Consider the following 14,756-nt stretch of genomic DNA (forward strand, 5'->3'; position numbering starts at 1 on the left):
TTTTAACATAAAAGTTTCAAATAACTATCTACATAATATATTATAATATGCAAGAAAACGATGTAATTTACCATACTTTATTATGTCACTAATCGGAGAGTACATTAATCTATGATGAACTATGGCGTGTACACTTCCGCTGACAATTGCAGACGGGTATTTCCACGGCACTACGTACCTATTTCATATTTTGTCCTTTTTAATTTTTAAATCAATGTTATTACTTATTAGTTATTACTTATCTCGATTAAAAATAAAATTATTTTATTTTATTTGCATTCTCAATATTACACATTTCCTGTAAAATATTATTTTGTACCTAGTTTTGATTTTGTTTTTAAGTCCATTTTCAATTTTCAATTTACAAATTTAAAACCTTAAAAATACGCCCCCCAAAATTATACGCCCGGGGATAAATCCCCGACTTCCCCCCCCCCCTAGATCCGGCCCTGCTAACAAGTAACACTCTAACAAAATGTCAGAATATAACTCTGAAAACCGCAAAGATTATGACGTAGTCATGTTGGGTAAGTAAATACGAGAGGATAATTAACCATTGATAATGTTGCTGTATGACATTTAGAATATTCTGAAATATTAAACCCATCAGACTATCCCACATTCCCACATAAGTACATAATCAATACCTACATAAAAAAAAAGATGAAAACAAAGTCAACAAGAGTGAACATTAGACCAACATTTTTCAATAAAATACAAGTTAAGTTAGGTAATACATAGGGATAGGTTAACTCATGACATACTATAATGTCTTTGAAATAAAAAAAAAATAGAAGATAGTTAGATAAAATAAATAAAACTAAGTAAGAATACGGAAAAATAGTATAATATTTATAAAATATTAAACAATAATATTCAATATGAATATTTCAAAATTATGAAAAATAATTTATAATTACTAATAACTATAATTATAATATAAAGCATTATGCCTCCATATAAACATGTAAGTTTATTGTAGAGGCATAATCAAAAAAAGTTATTACTGCGTGAAACGGGTATGTTTTACAAAAACCAATACGATTAAATTTTTAAACAACAAATACCTTCTGGTCTGTTCATAAAACATTTAACACACAGAGTAGAATAAAAACATACTTTATACTTTTAGTTAAAATTAATTAAATAGGTACTTACTTTGAGTGCTTCTTATGAGCTTAATAATTCCATTAGTACTTAGCGAAAATACAGTGACTCCGGTCTTGTCCTGGAATGGAATTGGTAATTTGGACGAATAATTGAAGTGTTTTTATATTATTTCATTTATACGTTTTAGAATGAAGGATCACGTATTTCTAAATGAGAAAATAGCAATTTAAAATTATTATCATAAACTCACACAAATAATAATAAACCATAATATCTTAAAAACAATAAACATATAAAACAGTTATAATATCACTAAGTACTCTATTACTCTAAAATGAATGGTTATTATTAAATAGTTTGTTTGTTATGTACGTTGTACTTTCCTTCTTTTAATGGTTAAAAAAAAGAAAGTCGAGCTGTAAGTATATTATTATAAATGGGTTTGATATTTATTAATATTACATTTTTATTTGTTAATTTCTAGGTATATTTTTCCAAAATGTGTAAATACGTTTAAAAAACGCAACTTCTATGTTTATGTTCAATATCAATTTTTTATGAGAATTATTATTTATTATGAACACTATAAAGTTTCTTTCAGTATATTTCTATCGTATTAAATATAATTATTTATTGATTAAAAGTAATGAAATTTAACAACGCAAATTAAACCGTGATAGATAAGGTAAAGTTTAACACTCCGTTAAAATCGTTTTAGTCCCAGTAGTGCACTGAATCATTAAACGCCATAAAAACCCTACAAAAGGTATTTGAGGTCACCGTTAAAATTAAAACTTTTAACGTTCATCAAATGGTTTAACCTTTAATATGTATATTTATATATATTCCAAATTCTTCATCTGTTTTTTGATTTACTTTAATGGAAAAAATCGAGAACTCGCTCTGCTGAATAATTATAGGATTCGAATTTACCTGGTCATTGAGTAGATCATTGTAATGTGTGTTAAATTGAAATTCGATTATAAATCATTGCCCGCGGTAAAATGATTCGGAGCTAAGGACGGCTGGATCAGCATTTACATCTAAGAATAATTTATGTTAAATTATATTTATATTATTGTTAGTATTTATAACATTGCATATAATTATACAACTTACAATAAGCCAATACCGACATGAAATGCCATAGAGTGTAAATAGATTTTTGGTATAAATAGTTTAAAATTTGTCTAAATATATTTAGTCTTAGTTTTAAAAAAATTAATAATATACTCAATAATGAAAAGTTTCAAGTTCCTACATTAAATATTTTCCAAAGTACAACAAAATAACTAAAATTGTAACTGGATTCAATTTTGTCAAAAATCAAACACTTATCAAAAAAATTGAGACTATATGTATGTATTTTGAACAAAAACTATAAGTCGACATTAAATATATTAATAATTTTAAAAAGTCAAGTATTTTGAAACTTTTATCATGTCTAGAAAATTCTAATCCAAAATGATATCAACATTAGAAAGAATATAATATTATTCAAAAAAGTGTCTAATTATAGGTACTAAAGAAGGACAAATTTAACCAATAGGTATAGACTATAGATGTATAATATATTATTTTGCATTAAAATACGTTAAGAAAAATATCTTATGTGGTTATGCATATAGATACGAAACTTCGTTGAATCAAAATTATTATAAAATATCGTATATCCTTGATTTTTGCAAATTTTAATATGCAAACCTAATAAGTGATTTTTATTTTATAAAATTATATTGCGTATTGATTAGGTTATATTTTATAAAGAAATAATATTAAAGAGCGGGTAAGTGGATGTCGCTTGCTGTACAGTACAGTAGGCTACAAGTGGGGTTAATGTATAATAGATATTAAATTGTATTAAAGTTGAATTCAATGATATAATATATCATTATATAAGAGAAACGATTCTGAGCGGTGATGGTTTGTCAGTCTGGATATTTTATATTATTATTATTTATTATATCCTGTAAGTTGAATTAATATTATAATATTATAATTTTTTATTCGTTTCTATGGTGATAAGCAAAGTGTTAGAAATTAAAATCCCGTTTTAGCGGTTTTTCGTTATTTGTTTGTGGTTTTTCCCGTGGCATTAAAGAACTATTGAGAAGATCGACCTCTCTAAAGTACCATCTTGATCCAATTTTCTAAAAGATAAGGTACTATATGTTGAAATCGAAACACTCCTTCTGTTGGAAATTTTGTATACAGGATATAAAAAGAAAAAAAAACACCATTGTAAATTATATTATTATATATATATACACTAATTTAGTGTTGATAAATTTTAATACAAAAAAAAAAAAATCATTGAAAAATTGAATATAATATTATCCTTTTAAACAAAAAAAATATATAATGAAAAATATTCAAAATGTAGATTTAGTCCCACTTAAATATTTTCATGATTAGATGTTTAAATGTTGTATTTAATATTCCGAGTCAACAAAAATACCTTGAGATATTATTATCTTAGTTATTTTTAGTATCATAATTTTTTTTGTGAAGTAGAAGTTCTATATTTTTTGATTATATAATTGTATTGGTGACTTTTATAGGAATAAAAAAATAAACTCTTTCATCAGATTTAAAGACCCTACACAGAAAAAGGTATTCAATAATATTTATTTATTAACAATAACTTAAATGTTATTATTTACAAGTCTGTATTAACTAAATTTGAACACAGTTCAAATATTTATTTTTAATTTAATTTTTGTCAAAAAAAATGATTACAAATGTGAAATGTATATAATGTAGGTAATATTACGTAATATGTACTATATAATATAGTTTTTAAAACATTCATGTAACTTATTAAACTATGATTTATTTTAATTAACCTCAAATTAAAACATAAAATATATTAATTTTGAACATCGGCCGAATAATTAATAAATATTGTATGGCGTATAAAATAATTAATAAGACCCGGAATATTATTTTATACGCATAAATTTGTAAAATTATAATATATGATCATAGTTTTGAAGCTGCACTGATTTACTTGTAGAAGTAAAAAGTGAATTACTAATTTTCATTGACAATTTTATTTACCTTACATTAAACCTTATTTTTAACAAATTAACTTGAAAATGAAACAATCATCACATATTTTATTATTTTAAACAAAAGTATAAGATATTTGAAATATATTATACAAAATGAAAAATACAATTTCTGCATAATAATATGACAGAGATGAATTTGTGCCCCTGAGGTTTTTATTTCAAATAATGGTAATAAATATTAAAAACCATATTGTACTCTGTTCAATCGTCGTTATATTATTTTCATTATCATTATCTTATTGTATAAAGTAAAATAAATATGTTTATATTTTTAAAATTAGACTATTTTTGTTCATCGCAGTTAATAAATTTAAATTAAATCATTATTTTCTTAATCCTTAATTATTTATTCTAGTGCTAAAGGTTGTTGCCACTAAAATAAAAGATTTTTCGATATACCTACTTTTATAATCTTACATCTAAAATAATATAAAATGATACTCATACAGTCATACCTAAGTACTGCATAAGAATATATTTTTTAAAATTATTTTAAAAAAAATAATAAAATATAAATAACATAGGTACGATAACAAACATTGGTATACTCAATTCAATAAAGTAATTTATTTTCTAATTATTATTAAAATGCATAAAATCATAAACAGACGGGGTTTTAGATAGGCAATTTAACTACATATAATCGTTTATAATTTTATTTATAAATAATAATAACTGATCTTGCACGGCGTTGCTCTTGACAAATTAAATTCCTGTGGATTTACTCTTAAGCTATGCATCTTTTTAACACATTTATTTGGGTTGTTTTGACGAAAATATGAAATACAAGTTTAAAATGTTATCCAATTATAATAACTATTTTACATTTTACATTTATTGATAATAATAATAATATTAATTGATTAGTATTGATGTTTACAAATAATATGATTACTTATTTTATAATTAGGTACACTGCTTGGTGATTTGTACCTCAGTGAAGATAAAATCCGTTTTTTCTATCGTATTCAGCAGGCCCGATTACATTAGCTAAAAAAATTTCAAACTTTCGAGGATTTTTTTGTTAAATCTAATGAATGTAATCAGGGCCGTCTATAACCTTTTTGAGGCCCTGGGCAGTGGTATAATGGGGCCCCTACGACTTGGGCAGAACACTATTTTATTAAAACAGGTAAATAATGAGGTGGTAGAAAAGAAAAAGTCTAGACTAATTTAACTGTAAATTCTTATTTATTTTTTACATTTCATACTAAATATAGGTAGCATAATATAAATTTAAAAATAATTATAAAATAACCCGGAAATGTTGAACATTCTATTTTTATTGAAGAAATACCCTTCTAGATTTAAAATTGGCAAAATCGTCAATTACTTCTTTGAAGTCTATGTTTTTGAGCATATCACATTCTATTGACATCAACGACAAACTGTTCAATCTTTCTTGTAGAATTGTACTTCTTAATTCATTTTTGATTCGTTTCAATTTGGAAAAAGAGCGTTCTCCACTGTAGTTAGTTACCATAATGCTAAAAATATTCTCAATGCAATTTCTACATTTGGAAATGTGTCTTCAATTTTATTTTATTTTAAAAGATGATATATACCTAATATATTATCAATTTTTCCATTTTCACTATCAACATATTCCAAGTATTCTTTTAAATGCAGACATTCAATTTCCAACTTTGCCTCATTAACATCTTTGTTATAGATTTTTGAAAATTCTTTGCAACATTGTCTCATAGCTGCAGAACTCAGAGTTTTCAAATTAAAAAACAAACCAAACCACTGATTAATGTCCTTGTACAAAATTAATCGCTGTTTTAGATGCATGCTCAGGGTATCAATTATGAGAAGAAAAGTTTCTATTTTAAATTTATCTTTTCCATACAGTTGGACAGTTTATTATTATTATAACTTTTAGCGATTATCCTTTGATTTTTCTCTAAATAAGTTTATTTATCGGTAATAAATATCGATCCTCGGTTGGTGATCTAGCAGGAGCTAAAGCGCCCCATCGATCTCGGGGCCCTGGGCACGTGCCCAAAGTGCCAAATGGGAAAGAGGTGCCTGAATGTAATGATAGTATTCAATTGTGTTTTTGGATTTCCTTCAGTGTGAAACATTCACTGTATCAAATATTTAAGTAAGTTTACTTATTTCAATCACAGATGTTGATACTTACATATTATTATCTAACGTATTTTTCTAAACTAACTGTCAACAATTTAAGGAAATGTGTGTCTTTGTCAATATTATTGCATTTCACAAATTACAGAAAATATAAATACTTATTTTAATCATTATGAATTCTCAGGAATTGAAAAAAAAACTTCCTAGGTCAGTAATTAATTTTTAAAGTGTTTTTTTTTTTTTTTTAAATCAATAAAGTATCAATCGGTACCGATAAATAGAGGCATTATGTATTTCTTTTTTACCAATGATCATTGACTTATATACTAAATGTGGTGATTGTTATTTAGTAATGGATACTGTATAGGGATAAAAAAATGATTCTACTCTAAAAATGTAATTATCATCACTGGTATTAAAGGTGACAGATTGTTGAAATCGTCAATTGTATTTTTATCTTCTCACTAATAAATCGCTTAAATGACTTCAAAACAATAATTACAAATTCATAAGTAATAAAAAATAAATTTCTCAAGAAATATGACAAATTGGAAAACCACATATTGGCATGAAAATACTATCTAATAATTACATAATTTGAAGAATTACGATTTCAGTTATTTTGTTGTAATTCAAAAATATTATTCGTTGGGATTGTAAGCTTTTATGAATATTATTATGATATTCTTTACACAATGACAATTTAAAATGCATTTTTTTGCATAATGAAATCAATTTAACGTATAACCATTACTAAAATAAATAACTTTAATAGCAATATAAATACATTATAAAATATATCTACTTAGTTACACATGCTAGCAGATCGTATTTTCACTCGAAATCGTTTTTTTTTTTCGTATGTATATTATATATATACTATATTATATTATATTATATTATATTATATTATATGGATTTATTATTGAATTAAAATTTAACACATACATTGACTGACTTAATGACAATGAGGTGCATTCGACACCTACGTACAGTAGAGAAGTAACCTACTTTCATCTCAGATTTTGTTGTAACTATATTATATTAAAAAAAAATTGGTAATTAAATGTTAATTATAATATTTACAATCAATTTGACCTAAAAAAAAGTTAAAATATGGATCCTATGCAAGCGAAGTTTATCAAAAGTTTATTAAAAGAGTCTGATAATGATGAAAGTTAATACGATCTTATTATCTCGTTGGAATATCAAAGTTTATAAACAACATATTTTAATAGTTGTATTAATATACTTAAGAAAATTAGACGAAAATTCCGTTGCAAAAGTTGTACCTATATGTACGCACCAACACTATAATATTTGGCGACTACATTAATCTACATCAAAGGTAATCATGTAATATAATTAGAGCGCGGATTCCTATGCAATTGCATATTTTTTTCCTTTTAATATTTTTGGATTTTTGTCAGTTATCTCCACGAATCATCATAATTTGAAGTTAATGGTGAAATTTTTTTTTGCATATTTCTGCATATTTAAGGTTATTGCATATTTTTGCATATTTTGGCAAAATTCAAATTTATTGCATATTGAAGCGAAATTTAAAAAAATGTATAAAATAATATTTTGTCAAGTAGAAAAATTAAAACTAAATTTTATAGTCACTAAATAATAATTTATATATATTATATTTATTTATAACATTATAAGATAAATAAATAATCGATTACGACGTAAACTTAATAGCTTTTGCTGTGTCGGTCGGTTATCGACATACCACTGCGCACTCGGTTACATCGTTTGTCGTTGTTTGTAAATAGTGAATATGCCGAAACTTGGAATGCATATGATTATTAATTTAAATAATAAATTAAGTTGTTCAGAAAATTTCCTAATTTTTTTTTTTTTTAGGTGTTAAAGTTATTAATATTATAAGTTCTGTTGTACATTTTAAATAAATAAAAAATTCTTGCATATTTTTTTACATATTTTTATGATTTTGACTGCATATTTTTACATATTTTCATGATTTTGACTGCATATTTTTTGCATATTTTCATGATTTTTACTGCATATTATATGGCATATTTCGATACTTTTAAGTGCATAAAAATCCGCGCTCTAAATATAATATTACTAATTCGTTTCTCGTTATTATGATATAATTTTTAAACGATACGTTGAACGAAATCAATATAAAACCGGTGAAGGCACTCTGCAGTATCAAGGCCGGACTGCCGCCCGGACTGGTTAGGGTCCATTATCCTAAATATATAACAACGGCCCTATCCGGAATTAGTTGGGAGTTAGAAGGGGCTTAGCCTCCAAAATATTTTTTGTCCCCCAAAAAATAGAATGAAAAATTGAAAAGAGTGATTTATGTTTTATTCATTATATAAACTGGAACCATATAACTATTTAAGTTTGATGACACGTCTCTCATATAAATATATTTAGTATATAATCATGTTACTATGTTTATGTGCCTATGTCCTAAACAATATAATCGTACCACTTACAAGATACCGGCACAAAACCCAACCAAGGACAGCAGCACACTGTCCCTAGGACAGTTGACCACTGAGCCAGTCCGCCCCTGTGCAGGATAGTAGGTACCTATAGTTTTGAATGTGTCTCGTCTTTCAGTAAGTCACTTCAATGACTTCATTAACTTTAAATTCAATGATAAATCATTGTATACACAATTCTATTCTAAGTGAAGATGGTGTGTCATTGTTGTTTTATGGATATTTATAGTTTAATTACTTTACTATAATTAATTTAATTTTCTATTAGTTATATATGCTAGCTATAGGTAGACCACCAAATTTTTGCAAACAATTTCAAATAAATTATGTTATAATAACTATAACTTTCAGCCAGCTGGAGTTGCATTCCTGTCCTCCTGCGAAAGATCCATCAGCAAATAAATTCCTGTGTTTGCAACCTGTCTGTGGTGGATCGGGTACAAGGCCCGTGCAACACTATTGAAAACAATACGGTTACAACAGCAGTTGAAAAACATTCAAAATACATAGGCACAGCGCTTAAAGATCAAATTTTGACAAAATATATCAAATTTAAAATTTAATAATTATTTTTAGTTAAAAATGTATAAAATGTACAACTTTTATAGCTAAGGATTAAAAATTTAAAACAAGGTCCCACGTAAATAGGTTCTATATAAATTACTTTATTCACAATAATATCATCAAATATACTTAGTAATATCATAGGCTGACCGACCGTTTTCGCTCAGAATCGTTTTTCCAATACAATGATATTATATCACTGAATTCAAATTTAACACTATCCATTACAGTGACCCACTTGTAACCTACTGTACAGCAGAGAGACATCCACTTACCCACCTTTTTATATTTATGGTACCTATTTTTTTGGAGGACCAAACGATTTTTATAAACTTTATAAACTTTATAAACATAAATATTTGATAAATGAGGCGTATGATAAAAATTTTTCAATAAATAAAATATAATAAATACCAATATACTTTAAAACGGGCATATGACTAGTCCGTTCCTTAACAATAACAAAATAATTCTTAATTTAATCAAATAATTCATTTCAAATATTACAATCAAATCTGACTTTTGTATTATTAATTACATTAATTAATTGTTTATACTATATTATAATTGATAACTTAAGTGGTTAGTAGGTCGAGAGTATACCTCAATAGATCATAGTACAAAATTATTCTTACTAAATACTAGGTAAAGTGTTGAGTACGAACTATATGGATATTCCATTTAAAAGCGTCTACCCGTCGTAAAGTTTTCCACGGAAAAAAATCATGCCTTGATAGAATGCAGTGATTCGTAATTGGTTCTAAGTGTGAACCCGAAGAGAGTGATAGTTTACTAAATCAGAATTGTTTGTCAGATTAAATTAAGGATTTTTCTTTTTTCAGTTGATTAACAATGTAATGATAAAAGTAAAACTCAATAAAATAATAAGTTAGTTAATAAATAAGATATTAAAATAAAGTAATTTCAACTATCAAATAATACCTATTTATTATTAATACATAATATTTTATCATTGCATTATTGTTTTATTAGACAAGTGACATTAAATATTTTATCAATAATTCATTTTCAACGTTTAGGTACCCAAATATTTTAAATGAAAATGTAATAAAGGACGATTTATCTACATTCTACATAGATTATTATTTTAACTGGAGTATTGGCCTTGACGTACGACTATTGTACTTATGCACGCTAAGATAATGCACGCAAATAATCATTGAGAACTTCATATTACGATCAATTTGGCATAAATATATTTTTAAATACTTATTAGTTATTGTTATTCAGTGAAGGGATTCAAACAGTATTTTTTTTTTTAACAAATAAAACATTTCTAATAAGTACTAATATTATTATTTTTCTATTTTAGCTTAAGTTATTCAAGCTTCATAATATATGTATTTCTAAAAATAAAATTAGAATAAGTCACTGAATAAGTTTTCTTACATGATTTATAAATCGTAATCAAAGATAACTGATATCATATTATTATGATTAATTGTATATTACTTAACAATAATATTTGTTGAATAAGATGATGCCTACATCGAAGATACCTTCATAGATTAAAGAGTATTTTTCAGTTAAAAATAAATAAACTCATTGCAGTGTGATACGAACTATTTAGTAATGTGTGTAATTACTAATAAGTACATAATTTAGTATTAATTGAATTCTTTTCAGAGCCAAAACGTGCCATTTAATGGTAAGTAAGAATCTGGTACCTATATACTATAATTGTCGATTTTAAAATAATCAAAAAACCATTTGCCAATCATACCTCGTACTCGTCAATATTGAAGTACACACTCATGTCTCTCAAGTTCATCAATGCTGTCACGGAGTGTACGTTATATAGTTTATTTTTATTTTATTAGAAAACAAACGCCATTTCACGGTGGTGCCTTACAATACATTGTTCGTCATGATTGAGGAGATAACCATTGTCTTCAGTCTATATAACGTACAGTCCGTTCTCTGCCCCTTAGTATAGTGGAACGTGGACAACACGCGGCTCTGTTTCTGACAGGGAAGTACGCGTTTTGCGAAAACCTTGCCGGCGGCCGAATTAGTGACAGGCCCCACCACCACTATCCATTATAGTCTTACGAATCGATATTCTTTGACATACACGCCAGTATATTATAGTTTGTGCTTAACTATGAACAAAAAAGTAACACACCGCATACAATTGATTGATGAGACTTAAGATACTCATATTTTCAAACATAATTTCAGCCAGCGATGGCTATAGATTATAGTCATAGTTATAGAGTGCGTATAGATTAACGTATTCTTCGAAACTGTGGTTATGATTTTCTCGTATACCTTATATTTAAATCTAAAACAAATCTAATTTACACATCTTGCGCTAAATCTGTAAATGATTTACAATATGTTTATCATGTTTAATAATAGGTTCCTCATAAGCTGTTATTAGTGTAGGTAATTAAAAAACTATCTAATTTTCACGATAATTTTACATGTTCGTCAAAACTGCAAAACATATTCCGAACATTTAAAATTATTTTTCATTTAGAAATTCATAAAAATGTATGATCTCGTTCCTAACATTTGAAAATGAAATACAAGAGTTAAGAGTAACAAATGTCCAGTGATTTTATAATAATTACTTTATTTTTATAATTGGCAATAATAATTTTATATAATGCAATTGGTATATTCGTCAAACGATATCGTGACCCGCTTTGGCTGGTGGACAAGAGTTAATAAAATGTGACTGTTTGAAAAAATATATTACAAATCGATAAACAAATCCAAATAGGTAATGTGACTCGAAATGTCATTTTAGTAGCCATATCTTTACAAATAAATAATAATTTTTGTAATTCAAACATAATTAATATATTATATAAATATAATATACATTTTTGTATCTACGCAAAATGCTCGTATAGTGTCTAATATAGTATCTGATATATGTTAATAATTATTTTTATATTTACTGGTTAACGTATAAAATTGTAGTTACTTACCTATAGTATAGCTACCTACAAGTATTAAGGAAGTGAAAAAATATTACACAATGATAAAAAATATTCGACTCTTACCCACACTCATTATGTATCCTAAGATTAACCAAATCTCGGTTGTAAAAGTACGAACTACAAAAATCAATCGGGGTTTGACCAAACTACTTTGTGTATCCTAGGTAGTAGGCTATGTCGAATTCAATTAGGATTTACCCGTATTCGTACTTTTACCGTAACATATTTACAATAATATATTTCTATTATAAGTCCATATATATTTCATTAGTATAACTCAAAATAGGTATTATATAACATACTAAGCCTAGTATAATATACAATATTACAACATTTATTTTTTGATAAGAAAAAAATGTTTAGTTTATATAGTAACTATTTGGATGTTGTGGTCTTTTAGGTGAGATATAATGCTGTCGTTGGGTATAGCCGGTGAAACATTAGAGATTATGATTCTTTTGGCCGGGTTTATTAATCTTCTAATTTTAATTATGGTATGATCGTTTAATTTAATGCTGGGATGATTAGTTATTAGTAAATCCACAGTGTTTTTGTCATTGAAAAAAATACAGAACCGGCTATTGGATATGCGGGATACAAATTTAATGTTTTTTGGAGAAGTTAATTTGCTGATGGCAATGATGTATTCAATCTGGGGAATATTATCAATTGACTCGAAGACGATTGCTTGATCTTTTTTGGGTAGTGAAGTGTTGCTAGTGGTCTCGGCGAAAGATTTTTTCCCGGCTGAGTATTTATCGGTTTGGCTATTCATGTTTGGTTGAGATGCAGAATTTACACTTGGAACGCTCTGTATGCGGTTGGTGGTGTTGTTGGAATCGTCATTAGCGTTATTATTATCTATAGATATCATTGCGCCGTTGGAGTCGTTATCGGAAGATTGAAAAGTAGATAGAGGGTCATTACTTGTGTTATCTGCTGGACTAGCGGTGGGCCCGCCGTTAATTGATCGGACATTGGGATTATTAGACGATGTTTTTGATGAGTGAATAAGTCTGTCTTTGAGACTTATAACTTTGGTGGACGAATCCCCCATTTTTATTTGGTGAATTAATAATATCAAATGTTCATATGAGAATAGGAATAAACTATATAAGTAATCATATTACCTATACACACGTCGAAAACACAGTATGCTTCGAAAGCTAAAAATACGAGCTGCGATACGATAACCGTGTAGCTCGGACGAGAGTGCACACGTAACTGTATAATTATGTTTAATAAGTTGTATCCAAGTAAAATAACATAAAAATTAACCTCGCGTACTAAACCTAATGTTTTTTTTTTTTAAATTATTATTTAGACGAATTAAGAAGTACGTAATTTGTTTTTATTGTATTGCGAATAAAGTATAATAGCTGTAGGTGATACGTTGTTCGTAGAATATATTATAATAAATTGTCATCCAAATTATACAAAAATAGTAATACTAATAGGGACATTTTTTAACCATCTTATCCGTTGACCATTGTACTTTTTTCAATATTTTTTACAATTGAATTTCCAGTAATCGTGACAGTAAAATAGCAGGCCCTTATTTTGTATTTATTTCATGTACTTATATATGCTTTTTTTCAAACGACATAATACAAATAACTTGCAGTGACCCACAATGTAGATTGTTTATGCCCAACTTGTGTTAATGATTTAAATTTTTTTTTACCTGCAGCATGTTTGGAAAATGCTGTTAATTATTATTATATTTTTTTTTTAAAAGTCACTGTATTGAAATGTTGAGTTGAGTTTTGTATAGTTATTATTAATAACTTAATAATTATTATATAACTATAATTTTATCTAGTTCCTTATGGTACGTATATATTTTTTTTTTTATTATACTTATTCAGCGTGAGTTTTTAAGATTAAAAGTAGTATTAGGGATAAATTCGTCCATTAGCTTCAATGTCCATTTGTAGATAAATATAGACATTTAAAATCAGTAACTTTAGAGGACATAATATGTTATTTGTGCAGGTATGAGAAGTTGTTTTCCAAAAGTATCACGTTCAAAATTAAATTTTAAATCTCTGTTATTTTTATGTTTCTATATTAGAATAGTATCTAAGGTGGATTTCATAAACCAAAAATTAAATAACCTTGTATATGTGAAACACACAAAATAATAAGGATATTTTAATTATATACTCTTCATTAATATGCAGTATGCACACTGCACGTATTAATTAATAATATAGTATTAGGTATGTTGGGTTAAATTAATATTCCTGTTATCCACATATCAGTGTTCTTACCTTTAAATTAGTGGTAAAGAAAACCTAAGGGATGGACCTTAGGATCCTAAGGATAGGACTTCTTTAACATTGAACACCTGCACTATACATTTTGTATTGTATCTAATTGTACCTATAACTGTAATATTAATAACTTTGATATATTATATATATTTTATGCAGACAATACATGTAAGTAAA

The 14,756-nt window shown here is 26.5% G+C and overlaps 1 protein-coding gene across 1 annotated transcript in view; it reads right to left on the reverse strand.

The window, feature by feature from the left end:
* Positions 1-14,756, reverse strand: part of LOC100164904 — a 224,385-nt gene that overhangs the window by 209,042 nt on the left and 587 nt on the right. The gene's annotated exons all lie outside the window — the stretch shown is intronic.

The sequence above is a fragment of the Acyrthosiphon pisum genome, chromosome A2, assembly GCF_005508785.2.
Source record: "Acyrthosiphon pisum isolate AL4f chromosome A2, pea_aphid_22Mar2018_4r6ur, whole genome shotgun sequence".
Taxonomy (NCBI): Eukaryota; Metazoa; Arthropoda; class Insecta; order Hemiptera; family Aphididae; genus Acyrthosiphon; species Acyrthosiphon pisum.